Here is a 15,041-nt window from a genome sequence, read left to right as displayed (position 1 = left end):
GAAGCCACACAACAATGCCAACAAATGGATGCAGTGGATGGATCTCATGCAGGTGGGATGGAGCCAGCTTTGTGGCACTGGAGACCAGGGACTGGATTCCCCACTTGGCCATGGAGGCCCACTGGGAGGCCTTAGGCCAGTCGTTCACTCACAGCCTCAGTCCCATCATCCACGGACACCTGGGATGGAAAATCTAAATCATATCCCAAGCGCTGAAGAAGAGACACAACTCACCCAGAAGGCCGCCTTGAAGCAAACTGGAGCTGTTTGGAAACGTTGCAGCCTTATTCACAGCAAAGTGGCGTGACCGGTTGGATGTCTGCCTGCCTTGCAAGAAGGCAAAGGCACCTTTGCCAGAGAAAATGGTGGCAATCTGTCCCTCCGTCTTCTTTCCTTCCAACTGGAGCAATGGGACTTTTGGAGATCCTGGAAGGAACTGTTGGGACAGGTCACAGACCCAGCCTTTCCTTGGCCTGGAGGGATCTATAAATGAAACTCCGCAACAATAAGGAATTGTTCTCGGCCGGAAATCATTGTTTAGAAAGGGACGAAGAAGGGATACCTTTTCTTGGAAACAAAGAGTGATGTCCGGCGTTTCAACCCAACCCAAATTCCCTCCTCATAGTTCCCCAATCGGAGCTGGTATTTCTCCACTCCGTAAACAAAGAAGTCAAGTTCACCAGAGAGCAAGTATTTCTTGGAAAAGGCCTTTGTTTGGACTGAAGCTCCAAAAAAGGAACTTCTCCAAGCTCCCGGGGTCAGTTTTGGGCGCCTTCGCCTTGGGAAGTTTTTGTTTCATTCCCCTCAAAGACGATCCTTCCTTGATTGCATATTATTTGGCTCAATATTGCTTTAATCAGAGGAAGAGTTAGACATGAGCCTTCCTCTCTGAACTAAAATATTGGCGTCGGGGGTCTCAAATCCCTTTGCTCTTCCAGTGTGTGTCTATGTCTTCAAATTGTCTGTTGACCCCATGAATTTTTCTAGAGTTGTTCTAGGCAAGGGATCCCCAGAGATGGTTTTGCTAGTTCCTTCCTCCAAAACATAGCCTGTGTATTTGTTGGCAGTCTCCCATCCAAGTACCATCCAGGGCTGGCCCTGCTTAGTCTCCAAGATCAAACAGGAACTGGTGCTTTAGGGTATTTAGGCCCAAGGGATTTGAATAGAGCCACTTAAACCAATGGGAACTTACACGAACGTTGACTCATTCAGTTTCCATTAGTCTCATTCTAGCTGGGACTTGGAATTGGATTTAGGCCAGAATTTCAGAATTCTCTCATTTCAGTTTAGAATCCCAAAAGGTTCCCAGATGTGTGCAAACTTACTGAGGCTTTGGTTTGTGTATTTTCTCTGGCCTTAAGAAACTGGATTCCATATCCTCCGACTGCCCCGATTTGGCACGGAAAGTCCCAATCGATCCTCTGTCTTCCTGCTTTTTCGGCAGTGTTTAAAATGCCCCAGCTTCTCTCTTCTCTTCTTCCTTCTTTCCCCTTTTGTCCTCAGTTAAAATCTGTTGCTGAAAACTGTGTGACCCTGTGTGTGTGTGTGTGTGTGTGTGTGTGCATACACACACATACATATCTACCTCACTCTCTTCCATGCCAGCATTCTCTGAAGATGCCAAAGCCACAGATGCTGGCGAAACGTCAGGAATAAACTCTTCCAGAACATGGCCACAGAGCCCAAAAACCCCACAAAAACCTATGGATGCCACCCATGAAAGCCTTCATTGGGTTCATTGGTTGTGGTTTTGCAAATAACAGGATATTCTTCCTGCTTTCCCGTTAACAGATGCTAACTATCCCATTAACGTTCCCATGGGGCCAAGGAGGAGTAATGGCCTCTGCCTTCATGGATATCCCTCTGCACCGTCTTAACTGAGAACAACAACAACAACATCGTGACGAAATGTAGGCCTCTGACTCCAACTTTGTAATTATTGTTTCTCCTGTTTGATTTTAAACACCTTTGTCTGATGAAGAATCCAGTAGAACCTCAAAAGCTTGCATCGTATATATAAATATGTCATTTTGGTTGTCATCATAAAAACTTTGTGGATTTGGGGTGTTGTTGTGCTTTGCTATACGGCCGACATGACCAGCCCTGGATGTGTTGGCTGGATGTGTGAACAATGGACCCATGACTTGTGCAAGGTCTGTGTGTGTTGCACAGGGATCAGAAGTGAATCAGAAAAGTCGTGACATCTCAGATTTGCTAAACCTAAAGTCTCATTTCCAACAGAGGAAAGGGGATGCCCAAAGCTGGAAGCCAGATAGGATGGATTTAATAATGAGTTACAAAGAGCTGTCATGTTTCCGAGGGAAACCCTCCTTCTTCTTCATGGGCCGACGCTTTTGACAAATTCAGCCTGAAATGCGTAGGCTCCAGCCGGCCTGTGGCCTCAGGATAAGACCCTTCCTTATGATAAGATGCTCCGGTCCCAGAGAGTTTCTTATCGCCAGAGAACAGGCTGGTTGAGCCCCAACTTATCTGCTGATGAGCATCTCCAAAGTCTTTGCTCACAAAAGAATTGGCAATGCGCACCAACAACAGCCCAGCTGTTTAGAAAGAATTACTAAACTCATAATATTTGGCACAGGAGTTTCTGTTTCTACCCCCAGCTCCAGCCCCTTTTGCTATCATATATCCAACAGAGTACAATAACACCCCAAATCCACAAAACAGTGATACTGTTATGGGGCCAACCAAAATGCACAAAATATATGATAGATGCAAGCTTTCGAAGCTTGAGTGTCACAAGTGATCTGCTTTTGAATACCAATGGAAATTTGGAAAGGCGGAGGCTTGGAAATGGAGCCGGAGTGGTATAGTGGCTTGAGTGTTGGACTATATGACTCTGGAGACCAGGGTTCGAATCCCTGCTTGGCCATGGAAACCCATTGGGTGACCTTCTAAAATACATCCACTGGGTGACCAAGGGCAAGACACACTCTCTCAGCTTCAGAGGAAACCCACTCTGAATACATTTTGCCAAAAAACCCATGATAGGTTTCCTTATGAGAAACAACGCAAAGGCACACAACAACAACAACAATTCAGCCATGAAGAAACTAGATACAATCCTGAAGTGTAAAGGCATATCATTAAACACCAAAGAATCATCCATTCCATGTCGTCATTGTTGTGTGCCTTCAAGTTGTTTCCAACTTATGGCAACCCCAGGGTCGAATGCCTCTGAATATGGATGTTACACCCAGAGTTGGGACATGTTAATTTTTTGGACCCCGGCTCCTCCAAGCAGCCTTTTTCAAGTGTCCAGTTCTCTCTTGTTCTTGTGGCCAAGACCAGCTTGTATATTCTTCCTCATTAATAACTTTTGCCATTTCAACCTCACTCTGATGTTGCCCAGCTGCACATGTCTCACTTTTTCACCTGTGAAATGTTGGCAGGTACATGAGTCTCCATGCCTAAATCCCTAAAGGCACCTGCTCCCATCTGATCTTGGAAGCTGAGCAAGGTCCAGCGTGGTTGGTACTTGGACGGGAAGCCATCAACAAATCCCAGAGGCTGGAGGCTATGAACTGGCAAAGAAAACCCTAAGAATTCATGGGTTTGCCATAAGTCAACAGGCAGCTTGAAAGCATGCGCACCCAGACATGTATGTCTCCCATTTTCTTTCTCTTGCAAATTGAAGCATTTAGTGCCCGGTGCCAACATTGATCTTAAGGAGCATTCAGCATTCTGCATGTCATCCTCTGCATCTTGTCCTTTCTCTCTTTTTTGTGGCGCTCTGCTTACTTATTATTAATGAGGAGTCGATGAGCGCAGTTTCCTTAAGCTGAGCTGGCTCCGGTCCTTATGGCTGGATGGTGTTTCTTTCCCAAAGACACTGTGGCGAATGAACAGCAAAAGGCACATGCTGAAGTTTCCTGGGCTCAGATTTAGCAAAAGGCTGGGATGTCTTAGGAGGGTTGCGCCAGGTGAAGCCCTTTGGGCAGAAAGAGGCGATGGCATTTGTCCGCATCCCTTTAAAATACAATTTCTCAGTGGAGAAGATGGTGTGAGTGGGGCAAGGCTCAGTGGGAGCCACTGTTCTGACTTACTGCTTTCAGGAGTGTGAAAAAGAGGTGTAGTTCCAGATGTTTCTTTAGAAACAAAACCATGGGATATATAACTTAGTCAGGCCTGTCTATTTGGCTTTTCAAAAAATATGATGATGATGACACTGTCTTGCAAGGGCTTAGGAGGGAACCACGATAACATCTTTAAAGAGCTCAGACACTGCGATGCCACTGTGCTATTAAAATATTACAGCGCAGAAGCCGCTGCGCCCAAACAAGATTAGAAACTCACTTTTTCCACTCCTCCTCCGTTACTAACTGAGACTCAAAGTAGGGATGTGGGAAATTATATATATATATATATATATATATATATATATATATATATAAAACAAGCAGTGTGACCTTCTTTAACAGGCAGGCCGTCTTGACCCAGTGAGACAGGCTGGTGAGGATTCTCCACCGCCTGCAACACCAAGGCAAAAACACTTTAGAAAACCAAACTGTCCTCAATTTGTGCAAAGTCTCTGTACAAAATGAGTGCCTTTCCCCTTTCAGTAGCTGGGTGCAGACACATATAATCCCAGAGCAAGAAGAAAAGGACAGTCTGACTGGTTGCAAATGATGCAGACCCTCCAACTACCCCTAATTCCAGTTAATCCTCTGCTGTCGCACTTTTCCAGCTGCTTTTAAATGTCCTGGTTTCTCCCACTTTCCTCCTTTGTCTTCAGTTTATCTCCATTGATTCAGCTAATGGCCAAATGGTGGGAAAAGCCTCTGCGGATGGAAAACCAAAAGGAAGGAGGCAGAGCAAAGCAGGAACTGAGGGAGAATACTGCCAAATGCCACCTTGTTTTGGATGGCAGTGATGACGTCTGGTTAGGGCAGCAAAGCTTCAGTTACAGCTTCTCAGGCCAGGTCCCCAGAGATGGACAGCTCAGAGTTGCAGGAATTGGGTTTGCAAAGGAAATGGACTTCTTCCTTCCCTCCTTCCCATTTCTCAGAAGGGATGACTGGTCAGCCGAAAGCTGGATCTGCAGCTGCTGGTCAAGTGAGAAACGGGCACTTAGGCTGCATCCACACTGGAGAAATAACCCGGTTTGGTACCGCTTTAACTGCCCTGGCTCAAGGCTATGGAATTCTGGGAGCTGGAGTTTGTTCTGGGCCCAGTTTGCACTAGTTGAAGTCATCTGAGGACAAAGAGGGAAAGTGGGAGGGATAAGAGGGAAAATTTGCCTCCATTTAATCCACCAGACTACATTTCCCTTTATTTCACGGAATGACCACCGCATCATGTTGCTTCATGTTGCTCAATGGAACTGGGACAAAGATACCACTAAAGACTACGGCAGAGAAAAATAAATACAGCTTTCCAAACAGACTATAGCTGGTTGCACTCAGCATTGAAAAATCCAGGGAGCCGCTTTCCAGTCAATAGATACGCAAACGTAAACACACTCCTCTGCTGCACTGAGTCAATGGTTCGGGCTGCGAACCCCAGAGAAAACGCTCTTGTTTTCAATAGGTGATGATCCTTGCCTCTTGACTCAGCAATTCGGGCAAAGAAATGGGACAAAGAAGAGGCTGAACTTTCATACCCTCCAAGTGTCCCCTTTGACAGTCTTCATTCATCCCCTGCCATCCCACTTTTCCATTTGCTTTTAAAGTGTCCCAGTAACTTTCTCTTCCTCCACTTTTGACCTCAGCTTATTTCAGTTGCTGCAAACTGAGTTCAAAATGCAAAAATACTTTGCACTCAATGACTTAATAAGGGAGGAGAGGAGAGGAGGAGTGGGCCCTTGTCCTTCCCAGTCGGCTCAGGCAAAAGCAAAGTGCTGCAGCCTCTCTTGGCTTGTTGTTTTTCCTCACTGATAAATTCTGTCATCTTCTGATGTCACTTGGCCATACTTTGGCTTTAATTTGTGATATATTGATAAGTATGGACTTGCTACAACTCTAAAGCAATGTGTTGCAAGTTACCTTTTAGGACTATGATTCCCAGATTCCCCCATGCTGGCTTTCCAGGGATTCTGGGAGTTGTAGTCCCACAAGCTGCTTCCCCAAACTCTTAGGCCAGAGAACCCTTTGCAGAGTACAAGGAGCCAGGGTTCAAGCTTCTACTCGGCCATGATGCTTTCAGAAAAAAATGTGGAAGTTTCTAGCCCATCAGTCTGACGGATGTATAGTATAGTATAGTATAGTATAGTATAGTATAGTATAGTATTTATACTGAAAGTACTCTCCAGATTATGATCAGCCTGCATATATGTTTGTTTTAAGATGTACTTTTCCAAACAAATCCTTTGTCAAGCTGCCTTACAATCAGTGTCATAAAACATTAACTACACATCTTCCAATATTATATAGATGAAAACCAAGTCATGTGAGGCTGATCAATAACTGAGCGGGGGTCAAGATGGCAAAGGTTATTGATAGACAAGAACTGAGAAGTTTAAGAGAGGCTGCAGGCCAAAGCCTCCCGCAAGAGAGGGAGATGCTATTTTCTCTTCTCCTTTCAAGGTTTCTAGGAATTACGGCTTGCAAAATCTTTACAGCTCTTAGAACTATAAAGATTTATATAATAATATCATTTAAGCACGGAGGGAGGTGCAAGAGGATGACATCCCAGGGCTAAACATGCCTACTCTATGTAAATCACATTGAATTCCACAAGAGTTGTTCCCAGGGTGCATCTAACACTGTTGAAGTAATGCAGTGTTTGCCACACTTAAGTGCTGCAGCTCCATCCTATGGAATCCTGGGATCAGTAGTTTTGCAATATCTGTAGCCTTCTCTACCAAAGAATGCTGGTGCCTCGCCAAACTACAAATCCCAGGGTTCTTTACAAGGCAGTTAAAGCAGTGTCAAACTGCATTATTTCTGTGTCAATGCATCCCCCAGTCACAATGCACATGGGCTTGCCCAGCCCCAACTTCCCTAGGAGTCTCCAATGCAGGCTCTGTTTTTCACTAGTCCAGAGCAGGGACTCACACAGAGACAGTGGCAAAAGGGATTAAGTTTACAAAATGCCAGAATAAAGATGGAGCAGGTTTGTTTTCTGCAGCTGGGGCAATGGACACAAAGTACCAGAAAAGAGATTCCACCAAAACATTAGGAACTGTTCAGTAATGGAAGAAGCTGCTGCCTTGGAGGGTGGTGGAGTCTCCTTCTTTGGCGGTGTTTAAATAGAGGCTGGATGGCCATCTGTCCCAGGGAGTGCTTTGGTCCCTGCGTTTCAGAATTGGGGTTGGATTGGATGGCCCTTGGGAGTCTCTTCCAACTGTAGGATTTGATGAATTGCTGGCAAACGACAAAAATAGCAGCGCGGGCAATGTCTCTCTAGCTTCCATGATTGTACAAAGAGAAACAAAGCCCCATAGATGCTCCTGTGTGCCATGGACCAAACCGGGGGCCAGAGGGTGAGTTATATAAGGGTATGAAGCCCAGAAAAGTGAGATGCTGCTGGGGAGGGTGCGAGAAGTAGGGAAGAATCAAATGGAAACAGATGTGCCATTGTCCCTATGCCAAGTGAGACCACGCCAAGATGAGGATTAGTGGCAGAAGAACAGGTTTGGTTGCAATAGATGCGTCTGTCTCCCCACCACCGTCCCCCTGCACCAGATGGGCACCACAAAGGCTTTCTTGACTGCTTCTGAAGAACCAGTCAAAGCAAGGCAGAAGAGGTGGGCATGCAAACCGAGGACCAGGAAGATTAATCGCAGGCAGCATCTGCACTGCACTGCAAACATAAAGCAGTTTGATACCACTTTAACCCCCATGGCTCAACGCTATGGAATCAACGCTAGAGGCACCACCATCTTGTGATGTTTGGATAGCCAGAGTTAGCCGCGTTGGCTGTATAGCAATGTACAACACTGTTCAAAAGCCACAATACAGGGATGCCTTTATGGGGCTGACCAAAATGCACATTATACGTGAAAGTTGCAAGTTTTCGAAGCTCCAGTGAAGTTTTGGTTAGTTTGGGAAAGCATGGCAAAGCAGCAAGGGAAGGAGGTGGTTGCTTTTAGAGCATGGAACCCAAGTTATTAATGGATTTATTAGGTCTTGCTGGGGCCATTCCTACTGTTTCCTTAGCTGTCTTCCACCCACCAGCCTTTTGCTCCAACAAACCTTGCAAAACATTTATTGAAGGCTTTCGCTGGAGATGTTTCAATACTTTACATTTTTCTTGGCTGAGGTTGTTGACTGGATTGCTTATACTGAGGCCATTTATCTTAAGTCCGTCCTTACTGGCCTCTGTGTGTCATTCCCATCCCATTTCATTCCTAACTTCCCCTCACCATGTATTTTAATCTGGCCTTTCCTTCTACAAACACAGAGCAGAATATGGTCTTCTTCCTGCCATCCCAGACGTTATCCATACACAATAGTTCCCAGATATAGGATTACGCAAAGCAAATGGCAAGAAAAAAGACTCCGCCTAAATATCAGGAAGGCACTCTTGACTGTAAGAGCTGTCTGATAAGAGGAATGAACTGCCTTGGAAGATAGTGCACTTTGGCAGTCTTTAAACAGAGGTTGGATTGGCTTCTTCCAAGAGGGTTTTAGATGTGTATTCCTGCATGGCAGGGGTAATGTTGCATCCTAGAAACTGAAGTCCACTTCTGAGATGTCACCCAGTGTGGTCCGCACCACCCTAGAAATGCTATAGTTTCCTCTTCATGCCAGCAGCCTCCAGCATCCCTTGGTCCCTTCGATGCAGAAGCAATGGGACGAGACCCAAGCAAGCCAGCGTCATCCCCTTTGGCTCCCAAGAACCCAGCTTATGTGTGACGGAATGGAAAGCTGAGGAGGCAGCCGCCTCACTTGTCTTTGCTGCCAAGATGAGAGAGGGATGAAATGGGATTTGGCCTGGGGAGACGCTGGCTCTCCCTCCCTCTGCTTGGGAATGGAAGCTCTTGCAGAAAAGTTCACCAAGGGAAGATTAGAGGCACTGCCAGTCCCTTGCACTGCATACTAAAAAAATTGGTTCTGAATGCATTCACATCGTTGGTTCCATCTTTATTCCAATGCTTGCATGTGTGAGCAACCAAACGCACAAAGATGCCGATCGACGCATGATATTGCATTGTTGCGTGTTCTGTGTCTTTGTGTTTGGATAATGTGTTTTACAACTGTATTGTATCGGCTTTGTAGTTATATTGCTCTCTTCCTTCTCATGTGTCTCTGTGTTTAGATTGTACACTGTCTTTTTCTTATTATTTTATCCTGTGAAGTGCCATGTACATTGATGGTACATATAAATAAACTGATGATGATGATGATGATGATGATGATGATGATGATTAATGTGAATGGGTGTTAGAGCAAATCAAGCCTGAATTTTCCCTAGAAGCAAAAATGATTAAATGGAGGCTGTCATACTTTGGACATATCATGAGAAGACATTATTAATTGTAAAAGACATTAATGTTTTGTATAGTGGAAGGCAGTAGGAGAAGAGAAAGGCCACATATGAAGGCATACAACAACAAACAAACAACAACAAACAACAACCAAACTTGCTCTCCTGACTTGGTTCTTCCCCAGTTTAGCTATATCAGTATTACTTGCATTACATATTCTTTCCATTCTCTTGATTCCAGGGGAAACCCATAAGCAAAATCTGAATCTTTTAGTTCCTTGAAACAACGTTCAAACCTTGCCATCGTTTTTAAATTCAGATTTGAAGAACTCTCATATATATATATATATATATATATATATATATAGCGTACTACTTTGATCTCCCAGCCTTGTTGATCAGATTTGTTAATACTATAATCGTAACGTGCCAATTTCAAAACAACCTGTTCTTTCCGCCTCCTCCGCTGCCTGTAATTGGGAGCATCGCTGGTGGGGAATTGAGACAATTCATGCAAGTTTTTAGCAAACGTGCTCCAAAGGAACTTGCTTGTGACAATTGTCAGCCTACACAACAAGGCCAGGAGCCCTGCAGAAACAATGGCTTGTTTAAGGAAACCCAATCGTTGGACCGCCAGACTTTTCCTTACCTCTTCCGATCTGTTGTTGATTGAAAACCAAGCAGAGAAAGTAAAGGTCAGCAAGAATATCACTTGTGTTTGTGTGTGGCACTTTCCCAGCAGACGGGTGTCTGGTTTTAACAAGCACTTGCAGAACGCACATTTGCTGCGTACCCTACAACTGTCCAGGTCTGGCAAGGGCAGCCCCAAGTAATCCCCTGCTACCCCACTTTTACAGCTGCCTTTAAAATGTCCAGGTTCCAAAGAAAGAGGAACACTTCCCAGCTTTCCCACCCAAATAGACTTGTTTCTCCATATTGGCTAGAGTTAGGGGCACTGCACAAGACCCCCGTGAACATAGGAAAAACGCCAATAACAAAAACGCCATGTTTTTACCTGAGAGGACACCTCTCTAGGAATCTCTAGGTCCTCCAGTGCAACTCTGTGGTCAACATCCGACAGACACTGACCATAGAACTGCGCTGGAGGAGCTACAAAGGCCTAGTGGAGTGTCCTCTCTAGGAATCTCTAGGCCTTTTAGTGCAAGTTTTAGTTAACGTTGACCAGAGTTGTACTGGAGAAGCTACAAAGGCCTAATGGAGTGTCCTCTCTAGGAATTTCTAGGTCTTTCAATGTAACTTTTAAAGTTGACCACAGAGTTGCCCTGGAGAAGCTACAAAGGCCTAATGGAGTGTCCTCTCTAGGAATCTCTAGGTCTTTCAGTGCAACTTTTAGTTAACGTTGACCATAGAACTGCGCTGGAGGAGCTACAAAGGCCTAGTGGAGTGTCCTCTCTAGGAATCTCTAGGCCTTTTAGTGCAAGTTTTAGTTAACGTTGACCAGAGTTGTACTGGAGAAGCTACAAAGGCCTAATGGAGTGTCCTCTCTAGGAATTTCTAGGTCTTTCAATGTAACTTTTAAAGTTGACCACAGAGTTGTACTGGAGAAGCTACAAAGGCCTAATGGAGTGTCCTCTCTAGGAATCTCTAGGTCTTTCAGTGCAACTTTTAGTTAACGTTGACCATAGAACTGCGCTGGAGGAGCTACAAAGGCCTAGTGGAGTGTCCTCTCTAGGAATCTCTAGGCCTTTTAGTGCAAGTTTTAGTTAACGTTGACCAGAGTTGTACTGGAGAAGCTACAAAGGCCTAGTGGAGTGTCCTCTCTAGGAATCTCTAGGTCTTTCAATGTAACTTTTAAAGTTGACCACAGAGTTGCCCTGGAGGAGCTACAAAGGCCTAATGGAGTGTCCTCTCTAGGAATTTCTAGGTCTTTAGGTGCAACTTTTAAAGTTGACCACAGAGTTGCCCTGGAAGACCTACAAAGGCCTAATGGAGTGTCCTCTCTAGGAATTTCTAGGTCTTTAGGTGCAACTTTTAAAGTTGACCACAGAGTTGCCCTGGAAGACCTACAAAGGCCTAGTGGAGTGTCCTCTCTAGGAATCTCTAGATCCTTCAGTGCAACCTTTAGTCAACGTTGACCATAGAGTTCCCCTGGAGGACCTAGAGATTCCTAGAGAGCACATATTAATCAAAGCCGCAAATATGGAGGGATGAGGGTATAAGAAATGGAAATACAAAGCATGGACAACTTTGGCATTCAGTGTTACCTCTTTATACTTTAGGATTTTTAATATGGCATTATGTTATCCAGGAACCCCCATCCGCATCTGAACAACTGCCACTCGGCTAAAACAACAAACTTCCTCTGAGCTTTAAAATTAGTAGCATCCTCTTTGCAAAGCCTGCTCTTTTTATTGCTTCTCGTTCATCATGGCAGCAACAAGTTAACTTTTCCATTACAGGCTAGTCAGTTCCTATTCCCTACCACGATGTTAAATGAACAACTTCCTGTGTGTGTGTGTGTGTATATATATTCATTTTTAAAATTTCAAAATAGCATCCTCTGATTTAAAAACACCAAAATCAAGACCCATCAAAATGCAAATGAAAACCACTCGCGTCAGGGTTGTTCCTAGCAGACAATGGATCTCCGATTAAATAGAAATGCCCCGGTTGGAGCCCTGCTTCTGGGACTGGTGCAGTATCACCCTTTTGCAATCCATCAAATTGCTATATGATATTGCCTTGCATTTTGTTAGTTCTTGAGTGTGCGCACAAGTGTCTTTGCACAAATGGCAATTCCCTTTAATGTATAAATAAAACTATTTGGGACTTTGCACTCTGGAGTTCTGTTTCTTGGAAATGGAATATACAGGCTTGATCCCAGCTTTGAGTTCCCCAATCCCTCTTGGCTACTGCAACGGAGTTAATAACCCCCCCCCCCATTAAATACTAGTTATGGATGCCCTCTTGGGACCCTTGCAATTTGGGTAACCCTTGGTTGTCAACTGCTCTGCTCAGGTCTTGCAAACTCAGAGCAGTTTTGGCTTCCTTGACCGAACCAGTCCTCTTCTTTTCCTGGTACCCTCCACTTTACTGAGCATTACTGTCTTTTCCAAAAGTCACATCATATTCCGATATATGCAAAGTGCGAAAGCCTCAGCTTGGTCATCTTGCCTTCTAGGAAAGAGCTTTGCCTGATTTGCTCTTGGATCCACATGTCTTTTTAGCAGCCCACAGTATCCGGAGGACTTTCCTCCAACTTTTCCTCCTCCCAGCTTTCTTCACTGTCAGCATCTCCTCAACAAATGTAAATGCAAGTGTATCTGGAGTGCAAGCTGCCCAGGGCCATGGTCCCACCCTCCGCAGCCCGCATCTCTTTTGTTACTCCGTGAAGCACAGCATCTGATCCGTGGCGCTCTAGAAATGAACCGTTGCGCGCACACTGGCGCGACTGCGTTCAGCTGGGGCTCGCAAAAGCATCTTGTTTAAACTCACCCCACTGAGGTTTGTTTAAGGCTCAGCAGTTGCCCCTGACAATGACATTTATACAGAGGAGAACCAAGAGGCGCACGTGTGAATGTGTCTCTCTGTGTCTTTTATTGGGCTGCAGTCTTATTAAACAACTTTTTTTTGTTCTGCCATGTTTTCTTTGGAAAATACAGAAAGACAGGCATGCTTTCGCCCTCCCATTCCAAACTCAGACCCAGACCTGAAGAAGTCACAATCTTTGAAAACGCCACCTCCAAAAATGCCCCTCCTCCCTAAACCATCTATATCATCCAGTGCAAAATACCGCCAAACCTGGGCTGAAAATGCGACTCCGTTGGGACTCAGAAGACAGACTTTGTACATCCTTGGGATCCCGTTCCACCCAAGAAATGCACCCTAAGGCCCCCTTCACACTACACAGTTATAGGTCTATAACTATAACTATAAGCAGCATGGCTCCTTCCTATGGAATCCAAGGGAGGGATACTTAGGATATCTCGGCCAAAGAGCTCTAGTGTGTCTAACCAAGCTACAAATCTCAGGATTCCACATTAGTGGAATCATAATGCTATGTCTGGGTAGTGCAAAAGGGCCCCTGATCTCTCCATCCATCCAGACAATGAAAATGATTTGTTTGACAGTCAGACCTGAAGAGGGATTAATGTTTATTCCCATCTGCATAAAGGCTCAATCCTTACAGCAGGAGGAGTGGAATGGAAACTGAAGTTTATTCCATCACTGGAAATACTTTCCTCCCAGCCTTGATTACATATATGGCACTCTCTCTCTCTCTTCCATTTCATTCTCATATAGAACTAGAATTTGGCACCGTCAAGTTAAAATGGATCGGCAAAAGGTCCAGGACAGGAGAAAGAGAAAAGACAGTCACACAAACATATGCATCTGTGTGCCACTGTTGCGTCAAATATGACCCCACCAAGACTCAATAGGACAGTGCCAGATGTGCTGCTTCCAGCTTCAAATAATTACTTTTCTGGATGACAACTCCAGGGACCATAGAACTGGAATGGACCCTAAGGGCCATCTAATCCAACCCACAGTCATATAGGAACACGCAATTAAAACACTCCCCAAAGATGCCCCTCCAACCTCTGTTTGGAGACCTCCAAGGAAGGAGAACCCACCATTTCCCAAAGCAGTCTTTGGGGTTCAGTCTTCCAAACCAAGTAACTTTGGCAAGCTTGGGGTTTTGCCCTGGGTCTAATTCAACATAGGGAACCCTCACTTATTTATTTATTCTCTTCTCTTTCCTTTCTTCCCCAGATGATCAAAAGGCACTGGGGAAGGACATCCCTCTTCCCCCTCACTTCATGTGGCTCCCTCCAATTGCAATTCAATATATTTATTACTTCAGTTTGCAGATATTCTGAGAAGTCCCCCCAGGACTGAGGATTGCATCTTAGGAAGAGGCAAGCAGGCTTATCCTTCGCTTCATCCCATGAAACAATACAGTGGACTCTTCACGTTTGCTGGGGTTAGGAGTGAAGGAATCCCATTAAAGTGGTAAAACTACAAATAAAAAAAAAGCACAATTTATTTTACCTGAGAGTAAACCTCTCTAGGAATCGCTAGGTCCTCCATACAACTCTGTTGCCAACATCTGCCAGATGCTGACCATAGAATTGCGCTGGAAGATGTACAAATGCCTAGAGAAGAGTTTTCTCTCTAGGAACCTCTGGGTCCTCCAGGTCACCATCTGGCAGACGGTGACCCCAGAGTCAAGCTGGAATACCTCGAGATTCCTAGCGAGAACATATGAAACAAATCTGTGAATAATCAAATCTGTAAATGTCAAACCTGCATCTGTTACTCAAGTGAGTGTGCAAACTGTGCATGTGTGTTGGGGGAGTGTAAATATTCCTCATTGCCAATAGAGGCAGCTGACTGTCAGCCAAATCAGGTCTCAAACCCGTTTACATTGATAGTCCAAGGATGGCGTCTGGAGCGGAGAGACAAATACCTCGGGTGCAATTTCACTGTTGGAAGAGAAAGAGAGGCCTTCCCTAAATATAAGATCAGGCATTCATTCTTGCTCCTGCATTCTGCCTCTCTTGCTCCATCACATTCTCAGCCTGTGCAACCTTCAGCCGTTATAATATACATATATAGAGATAGATCTGGATATATATTATCACTATGCATATAGAGATATCTGTAAAATATAGCTCTCACAGCACTTCTCT

This window comes from Sceloporus occidentalis, unplaced genomic scaffold (assembly GCF_023333645.1).
Source record: "Sceloporus occidentalis isolate IW3139 unplaced genomic scaffold, rSceOcc1.0.p SCAF_13, whole genome shotgun sequence".
Classification (NCBI taxonomy): domain Eukaryota; kingdom Metazoa; phylum Chordata; class Lepidosauria; order Squamata; family Phrynosomatidae; genus Sceloporus; species Sceloporus occidentalis.
The sequence above is the reverse complement of the archived record's forward strand: the minus strand, read 5'-3'. Positions refer to the sequence as shown.